Source organism: Humulus lupulus, chromosome 8 (assembly GCF_963169125.1).
Source record: "Humulus lupulus chromosome 8, drHumLupu1.1, whole genome shotgun sequence".
Lineage (NCBI taxonomy): Eukaryota > Viridiplantae > Streptophyta > Magnoliopsida > Rosales > Cannabaceae > Humulus > Humulus lupulus.
This window is the reverse complement of record NC_084800.1, coordinates 149,100,241-149,115,835: the sequence shown is the minus strand read 5'-3', so window position 1 is coordinate 149,115,835 and position 15,595 is coordinate 149,100,241. Positions and strand designations below refer to the sequence as shown.

General features: G+C 34.9%; 1 long non-coding RNA gene across 4 annotated transcripts; it reads right to left on the bottom strand.

Annotated features, from left to right (window-relative positions):
* Positions 1 to 10,860: 10,860 nt before the first annotated feature.
* LOC133798548 (uncharacterized) lies at positions 10,861 to 15,381 on the bottom strand. Of its 4 annotated transcripts, XR_009875939.1 has the most exons (5): positions 15,179 to 15,375; positions 15,020 to 15,088; positions 14,885 to 14,928; positions 14,021 to 14,179; positions 10,861 to 11,431 (listed from the first exon to the last, which is right to left on the bottom strand). It is a non-coding gene; the product is annotated as an uncharacterized LOC133798548 (long non-coding RNA). The 4 variants fall into 4 exon arrangements; XR_009875940.1 differs by having other exon boundaries at positions 14,885 to 15,088; positions 15,179 to 15,381; XR_009875937.1 differs by lacking the exon at positions 14,885 to 14,928 and having other exon boundaries at positions 15,179 to 15,362.
* Positions 15,382 to 15,595: the final 214 nt, after the last annotated feature.

Genomic DNA, 15,595 nt, shown 5'->3' with positions numbered 1-15,595 from the left:
ACGTCTAGCATAGAAATGCCAAACAAGCATGACATAGTATGTGTTATGATTTGTTAAATACATAGTGAAATTAGTTAGGCACGAAGAGGTGCAAAACCATAACCATTCCACAAAGTCGACATGTAAGGGTTGACTTTTGGTATAGGCATTTATAAATCATATTTTTTGGTCCAAAGTGTTTCTTTTGACTATATAAGAGTACCCAAAAGTTTTGGAGCATTTGGTGATGTTTCGAGACAAGTTTTGAAGCGCCAACAGTGACATCTACGATGCGTAGCCTCAAAGAGGTGATGCGTCGCACAACCTTGAAAGAATGGACCAGGTGACATGTCGCCTAGGTCATCCGTATGATTATGTACATTGACGTGTTTTGGCTCCAAAATTCAAATTAAAATGTTCTAATCTCATTGGTTGAGTCTAATGAGGTTCCTATACTATTTAAAGGGTTCATTTGAAAGAATTGGTGACTTGATCACTCACATATCTCTCTCTCTCTCTAGCTCTCAAGATTACTAGTCTTTTCCAAGAAACTCATCAAGTATTGCTTATTTTGCATGAGTTTCAAGGATTGTTAAATCCCAAATCTCATTCTACCTTGTTGAAGCTTCAAGCAATAAGGGAAGCTTGAAATACATATTTTTGGACAACAATATTCTTATTGTGTATAAGCATTAGATGTTCCCCAAGTATGAAGATTCCACTTGCTCAAAATAAAAGGTTGTACCTCTAAACAATAACTTTGTATTTGTCTCATTATTTTGTGTTTTATGTTGTTAGGATTGATGATTAAATATTTCTAAGTTCATATTATAATCATTTAATTACTTAATCCTTTATAATCAATATTTGCATTCATATTTTGAATAAGGTTCTTTATTAGCATCTAGGGTATGCAATATTGAATTATTCCTATTATCCATTGTTGATGAAGAAAGTGTAAAGCCATAAATTCCCAACAATAAATATCTCTATCTTCTAATTACTTTTTTTTTTTTATGTATTTTACATAATCTAAAATGTGGAATATATGGTCATCTTCTACAGTCTTCAAATCCTTGCTTCAAGATTTGGTTTATGTTAAACACACAACTATGGGAGATCAAAGAAAAGTCTATTTGGATATGCACTGCATGATGTGGATATGGATTCAAAGTTTTCATCAACAAATGATGAGACAACTTAATGAGATTACATACTTAAGGAGATCGGTATCATCAAATTCCTTATTTATCAATGTGTGGTTTGCTGCCATATTTTTTTGAGTTTGAGTTATTGTTTATGTCAATTTTAATGAACAATTCAAGGTTTAATGTTATACTTATTTTGTTAGTAAATCTATCAATCATCATGTGAGATATGGTAATTGTAAAAGTAACCATAATAAGATTAGGGTTAATACAATTGATGATGAGATCTTTGTGACCTTAATTGAATTTAATGCATTCGATCAGGAATGTAGGATAACCCTAAAGAGAATTGGCATAGTTCATGCAAGTAGTGATGAGATTAATGCAACCGTAAGAGAAGGTGAGCATGTCTATGAAATTGATGATGAGATCATTGCAAAAGAAAGTGAAGATACTAAGATCAATGCATTTGATGATGAGATCATTTCTTACCAAAGTAATGATACCAATGCCAATGCATTTGATATTGAGATCATTGAAACTTTGAGTGAAGTTAATGCAACCCAAGGAAAGGTGCAAGGATGGTTGTATGATACTTGTGCAACCATTCATGCAACCTATGATAAAAATCTGTTCGAAATCTTTGAAATTGGAAAGGTGGCACTTGAAGTCCAAATGGGAAATGAAAAGAGATCCTAGGTACTTGGAAGGGGCTGCATTGATGTGTTCTTCACTAATTGAAAGAAAGTAACCCTAACAAATATTTTTTATGTTCTTGATATTACTAGAAACATTATGAGTTGAAGTCTATTGAGTAAATCCGGTATCAAAATGGTGTTTGAATCCGGTAAACTCATATTTTACTAAATTTGGAACTTTTGTGGAAAAGGGTTATTCATGTGATGGGATGATCAAACTTTGTACTCTTGATAATGACAATAATTATATGGCATATAAATCTTGTAATGTTATTAGTTTTAGTTCTATTACTTTAAGGCATAATAGACTTGCATATATAGGTTATAGCACAATAAACAGGGTTGTTAAATGTTTATTGATTAGTTGTGATGTGAATGAACATGATAAATATAAATTATGTGTAAAATCCAAAATTGTTAAGAAACATTTTCAAGTGTTGATAGATGTTCAAACTTGATAGATTTAATACATAGTGATTTATGTGAATTAAATGGCATGTTGACTAGAGGAGGAACAGATACTTCATAACTTTTATAGATGATTGCTCTAGGTATACTTATGTGTATTTCCTTAAAAGTAAGGATGGGACATTTAATGCATTTAAAATCTATAAAGCTAAAGTAGAAAATCAATTGGAAAGGAAAATCCAGACTCTTAAAAGTGATAGAGGTGGTAAATACTTTTTAAATGATTTTAGTGTGTTTTGTGAACTACATGGTATTATATAGGAATGCACTGCACAATACACTCCACAACAAAATAGAATTGCTGAAAGAAAGAATGAGACTTATCTTGAGATGATTAACTATATGCTTTTACATGCTAAATTGTGTTATAATTAGTGGGGTGAAGCTTTGCGTGCTACGTGTCATATATTGAATCGAATTCCTATGAAAAAAATAATGTGTCTCCATATGAGTTATGGAGAGGAAAGAAGCCTAACCTATATTATCCTAAACTGCGGGGGTGCATTGCTTATTACAAGAGTATAGAGCCTAAAAGGACCAAGTTGGGTTTAAGGGTCGTTAAGTGTGCATTTGTTGGCTATGCCTCAAATAGCAAGGCCTATAGGCTATTAGACTTGGAGTCTAATGTGATAATTGAATCAAGAGAAGTGGAGTTCTTTAAGAATATGTTATATTGTGATAGCAACTCTCATGAACACCCATGTGTTGGACAATCTTGTAAAGAGAAAGATCCAAAGATTGATGAGCAACCAATATTGCCTTGGGGATCAATTGAGAAATGTTCAAGTACAGATACTATACGGTAGACTTGAAGAGTCACATGGAAATTTCCTATGATTCATCAAGATGAGGATGATCCCAAACCTAGCAATAACCAATGTCTTCAAGAGAATATGTTTTTTGCAAGGAGGCAATAAATGATCAGATTGATTGAATTATGTCAAACCACGCATGAGAATTGGTACACCTTCCACAAGGTTCAAAACCAATTAGGTGCAAGGGGTATTTCAAAGGAAATATCCCACCTATGGCACATACAAACCTCCAAAATCTAGATGAGTAGCTAAAGGGTTTAAAAAAAAGGAATGCATTGATTATTTTGACACATATACACCGATTGCTAGGACAACCATAAGAAGAGTTGTGTTTGCCTTATCATCAATATATAACATTTATGTTCATCAAATGGATGTCAAAATGGCATTCCTAAATGGAGATCTCACTGAGGAGATCTATATTGAACAACCATAATATGGTGAAATGAACATAAAATGTGTAGGCTTGTTAAATATTTATATGTATTAAAACAAGCACTGAAACAATAGCAAAAGAAGCCATATATTCAGATGGGTTTAGACATAATAATTTGCACAAGTGTTTATACTTTAAGACTTGTGATGACTAATTCATCTTGGTGTGTATATATATTGATGATTGTTCATTTTTAATAATGAGATGAGATGCGTAATAGAAACAAAGATTTTTCTATCTTTCACTTTCTAAATGAAGGACCCTGGAGAGGCTGATACATTTTTTTGGTATAAAAGTTCAGAAATAGTGGGGGTTATGCCTTATGTCAAGCTCACTTTGTTGAGAAAATGCTTGACAAATTTGGCCATCTCAAAATAAAACAGGCAGATATACCATTTTATTCAAGCATAAAGCTTGAAAAGAACAATGGTAGAGCAGTGGCACAATTTGAGTATGCAATTGCATTAGGGAGTCCAATGTAGGGCATATGCGATTAGTAAACTAAGTAAGTTTACTAGCAATCCAAGTATCGAACATTGGAAGGAAATTGAGAGATTTCTAGGGTACCTAGAGAGGACTAAGAAGCTAGATCTCAAATGTTTTCTATGACAATTGAGGGATACTCTGACACAAGTTGGATATCGAGGGTGGGAGACAATCTGTAACGGCCCAAAATCACTAATATGGCTTAAGGGCCTTGATTAGTGTGCCAGGAGGGCATAATAGGTTTATGTGTGAATTTATTGATTTAATGCATTGTTATATGACAAGCATGCTTGTATGATTATATGAATGCAAGTGTGGTTAAATGTTATATCTGTGAGAACCACATTATTATGTGGGTAGATCTGCAGTGTGCGACTTGAGCTGATCCTAGGGAGCTAGATAGCGGGAAAGTCACAGCGGGGCTTAATATTTGACTTTGGACAAGTCAGGGGTATTTCAGGTGTCGGGTGGTTATTTAGACTATCGGGTTATGGAAATAAATATATGGAGATATATTTGAGGTTAGGAAGCTTAGGCGGGAATTTTACCATTTTGCCCTCGGGGACGTTTCCGATACCCCGAGCCTTGGGATTAGCTTAATCACTTAAGGATAGACTTAAGAGGCTTTAGAAAGTAGTAGAACAAATTAGACCGATAATTTCCTCTTCCTCTCTTTCTCTCTCAAAGGAAAAACACAGAACCTAGAAATTGTAGCTGAAATTCTGAGGATTGAAGCTGGGATTTAGAGGATTAGTTCAAGGGTTAATTGAGGATTCAATCAGGGACTAAGGTAAGGATTGATTCCCACTCTCTGTTGTGTGAAATTCTGTGATTTTGGTTGTCTTCTAAGTGGTTTTTGGGTTTTGGATTTTGAAGATTAAATTGAAGCTAGAACCTTGGAAGTTAGCCCAGAAATCTTTTGGAGGATTGATTCTGCAGTTAAGGTAAGCTTGAATTTATGGTTTAATGGCTGAATTTTGGTGTTTCCATGGCTGGTTTTTGTGTTCTTAAGTTAGTAAGTTTCAGAGATTGAAATAGGTTTTTGATGGGTTTTTAGTCTTGGTTTCAGTTGGGTTGTGTTGCTGGAATTGTGTGGGAAGTCTTTGGGTAATTGAGTTGTGGAGTTGGGGTAGTTTTGGAGGAGTTTGAGTGAGGTTTGAGTGTAAAAAATGGAGGTTTTTATGGGCACAAAGGGTTGGGCCGCGACTCTGTTCTAGAGCGCTGCGGTCCTACGAAGCAAAGGAGCCAGGGAGGCTCAGCCGAAGGGGAGCGCTGTGGTGCCACAAGGCAGGGCCGCAGCGCGTGTCTGCCCTCTGAGGAGCTTGATTTCTATTTCAGGGGTGGGCCACGGCTAGGTTTCAGGGGCCGCAACCCTTAGGTGCATCTTTGATCTTTTGGGGATTTTAAGCACGAGAACCTAACCTAGGGTGCTCGGGATCAATTCCACCACCGTGTTTGGTGGAATTCGATGACCCGGAAGCTAGCATTGTACCCGGAAACCTTTATTTGAATATTAATGGAATCCATTACCTTGGTTGTGACTAGGTGTTAAGCTAGGGCTCGGGAAGCAGATCGTTCTCGAGAGTTGTGGAAATTAAAGGTAAGAAAACTGCACCCGGTTGTGTATTTGTAATGAGACTAAGGGTTCCCTAATAATTATGTTTTGAAAGGATGGTATTATGCCATATAAATAGTAAACCAACGGCCTAAGAGTGCCAAGGTTAAACTAGCGCATAGGGCGCGGCTCGGCCACTGGTAGCCGAGGACAACTTATTATGCACTGAGCTCGGTTTAAGCGGGCCGGAGTCAGTGGGGTAAACAGAGGGTGCGGCCTAAGTTGTTAGCCCTGATAATCATGTAACTTGATTGTTATTAATGCTTGGTTGCATCTTTGATTCTGAATACATGCTATGTGATTAATATGAGTGCTAAGTGTTTGATCATGCTTAAGGGATTATTCATTTGTTATTGTTGTTTGTGATGCATATTATGTTTTCTTGATGGGCCTTGGCTCACGGGTGCTACGCGGTGCAGGTAAAGGCAAGGGAAAACTTGATCAGCCCTGACTTGGAGAGCTCTGTGAGCTGAATGTACATGACCGGCTGCTCAGCCGCCACGGTTGAGGGGAAAGCAGGAACAGGGGAACCAGAAATGTCTGTTTTGCCTTAGAATGGCTAATAGTTGTTTAAACCTTGGAAATTTTGTAATCTGACTTTTGATCGCTGTTCCTTTTTGGGATCTCATGTATAAAATGTTTTGTTATAAATAATGTACACTTTTGAGACCAAAACCTTTTAACCCTAGCACATTAGTGGTTTCAGTATCGTGTTTTAACTAAATGACTTGATTAGCGAGTCCTGCATCTTTATAAACACACAGTGTAGTGGTCTTGGCTATCCAGGGCGTTACACAATCTCTCCACCATTGGTTAGGCCTTGTGCTTGGAAGAGGAGTGGTTTCTTGGGGCCCAAAGAAACAAACATATATTTCACTCAATCGTGGAGAATGAGTCTATAGTTCTAGCGGGAAATGAAAAAGAGGCCAAGTTTCTTAGGGATTTCACGAGGAATATCTCAATGGCGATAAACAAGCCACATTAGCTAGAGCATATAATGGCATATGTATAATGGGAAGTCTAGACATATAAGTCTTAACATATTGATCTCATATATTAAGACAAGTGAGAACTTAGCGGATCCATTTACAAAACCTCCTCCGAAGAGGTTAGACAATTCCACTTCAAAAGAGATGGGACTGAAACTCCTAGAATAATATATTCATCAATGATGGATACCCAATTCCAAACTTGTGTACATCAAGAGCAAGAGTTCAATGGGCTAGAACAAGTCATTGAGTGAATAGTTTCAACACTAACATAGTCATGAGTTCCATCCAATGATGGTTAGTGTTGGTTGCTACCGAGTGAGTGTTAAGCCTTGGGATTTTAATGAAGTTTAATTTCGTGCAACAAGCATCTCTAAAGGTAGCAAATATGCTTTAAGAACATTATCTACATGAACTTAGAGGGTGGTGCCACCTCTCATGGGAGTTGGAGTTTCTCCCTAGAAAGTTCATGAAATGGATGAGTGCTAAGCGCGAAAAGTAGGAAATACATGAGTAATCAGATAGAGGTTTGTGAGACAATACCGATTTCTATCACTAGGATTGTTGGGTTCAATCTATTAACTTAGCATTTTGGTAGAAGCCTTGTAGTGTTTTCACTAAGATAAAGTTCAAACCAAAAAGGTACTTTATTTTATGCTCTAATATCATTTGGCTAGAGAATTGAGGAGGTATTTAACCAAGTGGGAGAATGTTATAATTTGTTAAGTACATGGTTAAATTGGTTAGGTATGAAGAGGTGCAAAACCATAATGATTTCACAAAGTCAACATGTGAGAGTTGACTTTCAGTATATTCAATTTATAAATCATCTTTTTGGGTCGAAAGTGTTTCTTTCGAGTATATAAGAGTACACAAAAATTTTGGCAGCATTTGAGATGTTTTGAGACAAGTATTGGAGGCGACGCGTCACTCGGCCTTGAATGAATGGACCAGGTGACGCATCGCCTAATAGAGAGATGTGTTTTGGCTCCAAAAAGCAAATTAAAATGCTCTAATATAATTGGTTGAGTATAATGAGGTTCTTATACTGATTATAGGGTTCGTTTTAGATAATTGGTGACTTGATGACTCACCTCTCTCTCTCTCTCTCTAGTTCTCAAGATTACTAATGTTCTCTAAGAAACTCATTAAGCATTGCTTGACTTAACTAAGTTTCAAAGCTTGTTAAATCTAAAATCTCATTCTACTTGGTTGAAGCTTCAAGTAATAAGGGAAGGCTTGGAATAGAGATTTCGGACAACAATATTCTTATTGTGTATAAGCCTTAGATGTTCCCATGTTTGAAGATTCAAGTTGCTCAAAATAAAATGTTGTATCTCTCTAAACCATTCTATTTGTGTCATTCTGTTGTGTTTATGTTGTTTGTATTGATGATTAAATGTTTATGAGTTCAACTTATAATCATTTAATCAGTTAATACTTTATAACGAAGATTTGCATTCACACATTGAATAAGGTTTGCAATATTGAATTATTCATATCATGCATTGTTGATTAAGAAAGTGTAAAGCCATAAATTCCCAACAGGATGTGCATTATGAGGTCATGCATAGGCTGATATAATAAGGGAAATTTAGGAAACTGTCTAAGATTTAAAAAAAAATACTAAAAATACATAATCTGGAAAGAATTACCAAACTATGGCGGGAAATAATCGTAAATACAGAGTGTTTTGGTTTTTTTTTTTTTGGTAAATAAAATTTATAAATTTGTAACAAACATTTTTTTTATAACCAAAGTTTACAAATTTGTAACTAAATACAACTTTGTTACCAACTATTACAATTTTGTAAACAATATTTACAAACTAAGTATAAAACTATTACAAATTATTATCTGTATTTTTTAATTTTTTTAAAATTTATAATGCTATGTGTAATTTTTCCATATAATAAATTGTTTATTTATATTATCTTTTTCAATTTTTGCTAAATGACATAAAATGGTAACAAATGATCTTTTTTTTTTTAGTGGCTCTATCCAAATTTGACTTTTTCATTTGATCAACTTTTCTAATTTCAATAGTTTTTTATGGTAAGTTTATATATATGTTCTTCTCTTGACAACACATGCATCCCACATCCAAGATTTTCGAGTGATCATTAGAGAAAACTTTTATGTATATATTGTATTCGTGTTATATACAATATACATTATTTTTTGTAATTCTAGTTGAAGGAATCCCAAGAATCTGTGTAACACCTTACTGCCCTAAAATCGTTACCATGTGCCACTAACTCGCTAATTAAGGTGTTGGACCAAAATGTGTGATTAACTAAAGTAAAGACTCATTTAAATAAGAATTCAGTATAACAGTTTAGACATTCATTTAAATCATAAAAGTGTTACATTGGGATATCAAAATATTGTTTTAAAATATATTTACAACTCAAAAGTTAGTGTACAGTCGACCTAAGTGACAAAATCAAACGTTTATAGCACGTTCCTCAAAACTACGCTTAGCTATGCCGGCTAGGTAGGCCAAACATGTATGCGCTGCTCCATGCCCTCCAATCCATGCTTGGTCAGCCTTTCCCTTGCCCTTACCTGCACCATAGAGCACCCACGAGTCAAGGCCGAGCAAGAAAACTCTTCAAACATAGCATATAACAGTTCATTTCAATAAATGCATAACTTAAACAGATACAACAAACAAGTCACATAGCAGCCTAAGCCGATCAAGGTGTGTTGCCAGGCACCAGGTTCACGGTCTTAATCGAGGGGGTGAGTATAGCACCCTAGATGGCCATGCCATGGTGGCCTGCATTTAGCATGCTTGTTTTCGTTTCCAGCACTTGCCGATCCCGACCTATGCTGATCCCGGCCTTTGCCGATCACTCACAAACACATAAACATGATATAGCAATTACAGACATTCAAATACAATACTAAACACAGATAATCAGGCCATGCCCTACTCTATGGGCACAAACAATTTTCTTATCTGAGTCCCGAGCTGACAGTGCAAGGCGATCCTGAGCTCGATCCCTAATTCCGAGCTTTATAGGTAAAACCTAGTCACAATGTAATAGTACATAACCATCACAATCTAAATTGATTTAAAGCTTTTAGAATAATATACTAGCCTCCGAGGGTTCGAATTCTACTAAACCGGGTAGTAGGATCATTCTCGAGCCCTTAAGTTTGAGTTCTCGAGCCCAAACCCCTAATTGGCCACTATTTTCTATTTGAGTCACGACCCTCCTCTGGGCGTCGCGATCCTCTACAAGTCAGAGAGCTCTAGGCTTTCACCTTGGGGACATGGGCCGCGGCGCACCCCAACCTGTGCTATGGCACCTAGGCAATTTCAAAGCCCCCTAGGCCTTCTGGGTTCATGCGAGTCACGACGCTCAAGAACAGAGTCGCGGCACGACCCCGTAAACCCAGTTTTCCCAGTGTTTTACGATATCCAAACTCCCCAAAAATCATTCCAAACATACTCCAAGGCCAGAATTAAGTCCCAAAACCTCTTCACTACACTTAGAGCCATGCAAACACCTCAGAAAAATCATCAAATCCCTAGTTCAAATCAAAACTCAACCTAAGTCTAAAGCTTAGCTAAACCTCAATCCTCAACATAAATTTACTAAGAAACAGAGACTTACCTCAATTTGAGATTTCGATCCCCCCTGAGATGCTCCACTTAATCTGAGCCTCAATTCCTCAGTTCCCAACCTTCAAATACTCAATTCCTGAGCCAATTCTTCACGAGTTTCACAAAACTTCCAAGCCTTAGAGAGAGAGAGAGAGTGTGTGTTACACGAGAGAGAGAGAGAGAAAGAGAAAGGGGCTAATAAACTAAGTTTCTTCTACTTAGTTGTAGACTCCTAAGGTCCAAGTCTATCCCTTTGCAAAAGATAAAATTGTGCCTTATCCAAATGTTTCCCTTCAACAGCCCCAAGGGAAAAAAAACGTCATTTACCACATTACTGCTAATTCCTCAAGTAGTCCTATAAATCCTCAATCAATCTCAGCATACCCTAATAATTGCTAAATAACTAACCGTTACCTGATAAATCCCGAACACACCCTAAGTTCCCAAAATACCCCTAGGTCCACCCCGAGCCACGTATCTAACCCCGCTGTGACTATTCTGCTAATTCCTTCCCTAGGACCGCCTCGAACCACACATCTCAGATAAATCTCCACAATATTGTGGTCTTACTCATATCACAAACATAACACATATATATATATACCCTCAATGGGTCAAAAATTACAAATATGTCCTTATTAATAATAACGGATCCACATGCATATTTAATACACCTAAACATGCATTTCTAATCATATTACAATCAAATAATGATGTACATATATCATGATTAATCACGTAAAAATACAATTAAATCATTTATTGTCATCTCAACACGCTAATTAAGGCACTAAGCCTTATTAGCAAATTTGGGGTGTTACATTCTCGACCTAAGTCGTGGGGTGAACAAACCAAATCCAACCTCTCTTCCCTTTCACTATAGTAACTAACAACTTCATAAATCAAACTCCTTCCTGCCCTCCGCCCATTCACATCTGGGACACACCCAACCATGCACGTCCATTACTCTACATATTCTCAATCTCGAAGTCGAAGATCACCACTTCCTTCCACTAGTACAACTGTCGTTAGTGGCTGACCAAGACTTTACACTGCAAACAGACAGAAACCCACAAGGGCTTGATTGCCTCATCCTTCCAACCCCCCACGTGAGTGCACAGATGGCATCCCTAACACCGCCATTTCAACGTACTTGTCGATCATTGTGCTACTCTGAAAGACTTGACAAAATTTTTAATTAATCAGAAAATCCAAGTGGGTGCAGGTATAAGAGAAAGAAATGATCTCATCCAAAATCATGCGTACCATCGGTGAAGTATAAATTTATACCAGGTTCCTCATTTGCATATTCTAATCATTTTCTTAGAGAATATAGATATGAGTCCTCGATAGAATTTGAGTTCAAAGCATTATTTCAAGTTCAAAGAAAGCAATAATACTGAATTAATTTCAATTATTAAATACTGAATTTTTTGCACTACTTACTTTCTAGAACGTCATATAACGACCATAGATGGAGTAAATGTAACTGTCCTTTAATATATTTTTATATAAATATACAGGAACCAAATAGTATTGATTGTTTTTAATGGTTATACTTTTAGTATTGTCAGTACATGAATAAGTTGTAACTATATTTTCTTACATGACAGTATATAATGTAGTAACAATGGGGGATCTCTCAATAATTTTTTAGAAAATTCTCAATAATTTAGAATGTCGAATTCATAATTTAAACAACTTATTACACATGCATATAAATTTTGAAACAAACACACATCCAATACGATATTTGAATGCATTATAGTGCAACACGCGTGGTACCACAACTTTAAACTGTTGTAAGAACGTTCATACAACAATTATGATTCTATTGTACCATGTAGTGTAGTGTCAAGTGCTAGCAGGAAACAACAGTTCAAATAAAACTATTGTCTCATGTACCACAAAGTTGTTGTGCAAATGTCGTCTCCTACAGTACATGATAATTGTTTATGGGCAACTATGGTAACATGACACAACAGTTTTTAAGCAACTATCGTGTCATATGGTATACGAGACAACATAATATTGTGAACTAATGTACCATACATAGAAAATGGGAATTCGTTTCCCTGTTTTAAACTACTACATTCATCCAAAATTTCATGTATATCTGCAATATAATTCAGGCCAAATCAAAATGTATTATTGTCTTAATCATGTAAGTGCATGTCTTAATAGTAGAAAAGCAATAAAACAAAAAAACAATTATTGAAACATAAAGCAACTTAAATAAAATGGTATCAAAATACATGAGATTCAGGTAACCATTTAGTATAGTTATATAATTACAATGTTTAGTCTATGACGCTCAATTAGGAGCAGACAACTCATTTCTCAAATTCCTTTTATAATCAAACTGCCAACAAGATAGAACCAAAAGGATGACTGAGTAAAGAAATAACTTGCCAATATCTTTTTTGAGTCACGAGAACTTATGTGCAATTCCATTTGAAATAATCAGAAATTGAATAATAAAGTAAAACAATCACAGTTCTGTAATGAATTGCGGTTTATATCCCTGTATTAAGAAATAAAATCAAGCTCAGAAATTGTTTTGGTGGAAAAAAACAACAATCAAATATTTCAAAAAGAATCTTAATGCCATTTATTATGGGTACTATATATATATATATATGAAACACTAATGACTGAATCTAATATATATATGTAAAATTTATTTGATTATGTGTCGTGTGAAACTATATATACATATTCAACACAGAAATATCTCCACCATTAGCAATGGAAGATATATAGAGAAAGAAAGATGGTTATAGTTGTAGAATACTAAAAACGTTTAAGAAATTTTATTTCTTACAATAGCCAAAAGAAAAAAAAAATCAGTAAGGTCAAATACCTTATCCATATATATACACATGCACATAATTTATTGCCCAGGCATGCTATCAATTAATCGAGAATTTCAATTTTTCATTTCCTTCACTTCAATATCACTACGAACATTCTAGTTTCTAGCCATGGTTTGCAAAACTATATCTCCATCAATATCTCAATAATCATCAAAATCTCAGCAACTATTCATAATTTTAGTAATAATTAAATTAATAAGATGCTCTAAAAAGCACACTACAATTCAAAATTTTTAAAAAGAGTTCAAAACAGAAAGAAAAAAAATGCAAACAAATGAATAGATGTCCACTGTTATATTAGCATAATAATGACTTGCAACTACCACAGTATGTATCGCAACAAGACCCGGAACCATAATAAAGACCTCAAAAGAATATTTATCAAATATATTGGTCATTAAATTTTCTATACCATGTGAATCTGACAACGAATGAGTCAAGACACCATTTAAAAAATAAGTGAAATCTTGGGTGTTTAAACAGAGATGCCAATCATTATTCATCATAGTGCTTAATTTTTTTTTGGTCAAACATGTGGAAGGCTAATGACATATCTACACTCCAGAATAAGTCTAATAGATGGTAATATTTTACTGACCAAGACTATAGTCATAACAAATCAATAAGTTGCACAACAATATATTTATCATTTACAAAAATAAAAATACAAATAAAATAAAATTAAAAAAAAACTGAAATAATTAGAGTTAAACATGCGTCGAAAATTATTATATAGATAATATGTAATTACTCTTTTGACTCATCGCCCAGTAAAATAAAATCATCTCATCCAAACTTATGAGCTCGTTTTCAGGCCAATCAATATCTAGCAATTTATATAGCACTCTATTAAAAAGACAACAATGAAGCCATAAATATTAATATCATACTTACCTCATAAACTTCAAACAGATTGATGTTGGACGACTTTGAGTGGTGTTTGATTTGTTTCAAGTAATTAGTACTAGTACTACCACTTCCACTATGTTGTTTTCAGATCAATTCTCCCAAATGACGAAGGTAGATAATTTGGCGGTCATAACTCCGAATTCACTAGAATCTCGTCGTGTACAAATGAGAAACGATGAGTCAAATTTTTCATGACAGTAATATAGAAAGAGAAAAAAGAAATCTTCAAGTAAAAACAAACTAAAATTGTCAAAGAAAGACTCAATTTTTGGAGAGACACGGCATTAGCTAGGTTTATATCGATATATTATAGGCATCTCATATGTGTACCTTATATAACTATATATATATTTATATATATACACTTTAAGTCCTACTAGTAGGGCTCTTAGTGTTTACAACCCGTCGTCAACAGTTTTCGGTGTGATTTTTTTACCAAAAACTATGTTCAAACATGTTGCATGCATAACTCATTTTTTTTTATGCACGTGGAAAAGTACATGTTTGAATCTAGTTTTCGGTACTATAAACTATTCGAAATTTTCTGAAAATTTGCAGATGTTCTAAATAGCTATAATATACACGATCATAAAAGAAGTCGCGCCGAAAACTGTTCACGAATGAAAAAAAACGCTGAGAGTCCTACCAAGGACATAAATAGAGTCCTGTCCTATAAATATATATATATATATATATAAGTGGATGATAATAACCCACGCTAGACAACCTCTAATAATATTTGGTGTCATTTTCAATCTGCGTAACAATATTGAATCCCGTAACTCTCGACAGTCATAACAGGTTCTAAACACTAATGAAACCAATAAATCTCAAAATCATAAATATTACCAAACAAAACTTCTTGGGCTCGCAGCGTCCACCATCTCTGTCCTCTATCAATCCCAGTCACGGTAAAGCTCAAAGCCCCCATCGAAGCCCAAAATAGATAGATGAAAAAAAAACAAGAGATGGGAAGATACTTACAGTAACGTAGCAGAAGGGAGGGTAACAGGATCCCTTTGTCAACGTACCAAGCCCCATCGCCACCACCAACTGTAGAAGACAGAGAGATACAAAAATGAGAGGGTGAGCAATAGGGAAACAGAGAAGAAAACTAAAAGAGGTATCTGGCTCTGCTGGCACCGCTTTTGTCGTGCTGCCTGTGCTCCCATTGCTGCGCCATGGGTAGACACGCTGCTGCCGACAGAGAAAAGGGAGAGAGTTAAGAGGTGGAGGGGATTTAGCTTTAGGATTTCTTTCTTTACTTTTTTTTTAAGTTTTATTTTGAAAAAAATATATAATTTATGTAATATGTATGCAATATTAAAATATTTATCTTTTATATGGAAATTATTTGTAGTTTAAAAAAATTAAAAACACACATTCTTAACGTATATCATATGTATTAGAATTCTAATTTTTTATTTGAAATATTTTAATCTTAATAAATATTATTAATATAATATACATAATTAATTAAAAGTACAATTTAATTTATTTTAATATAATAATTTACCACTAGTGTGCCTTTAATTCTCTATTATGACACCTAAAGATATT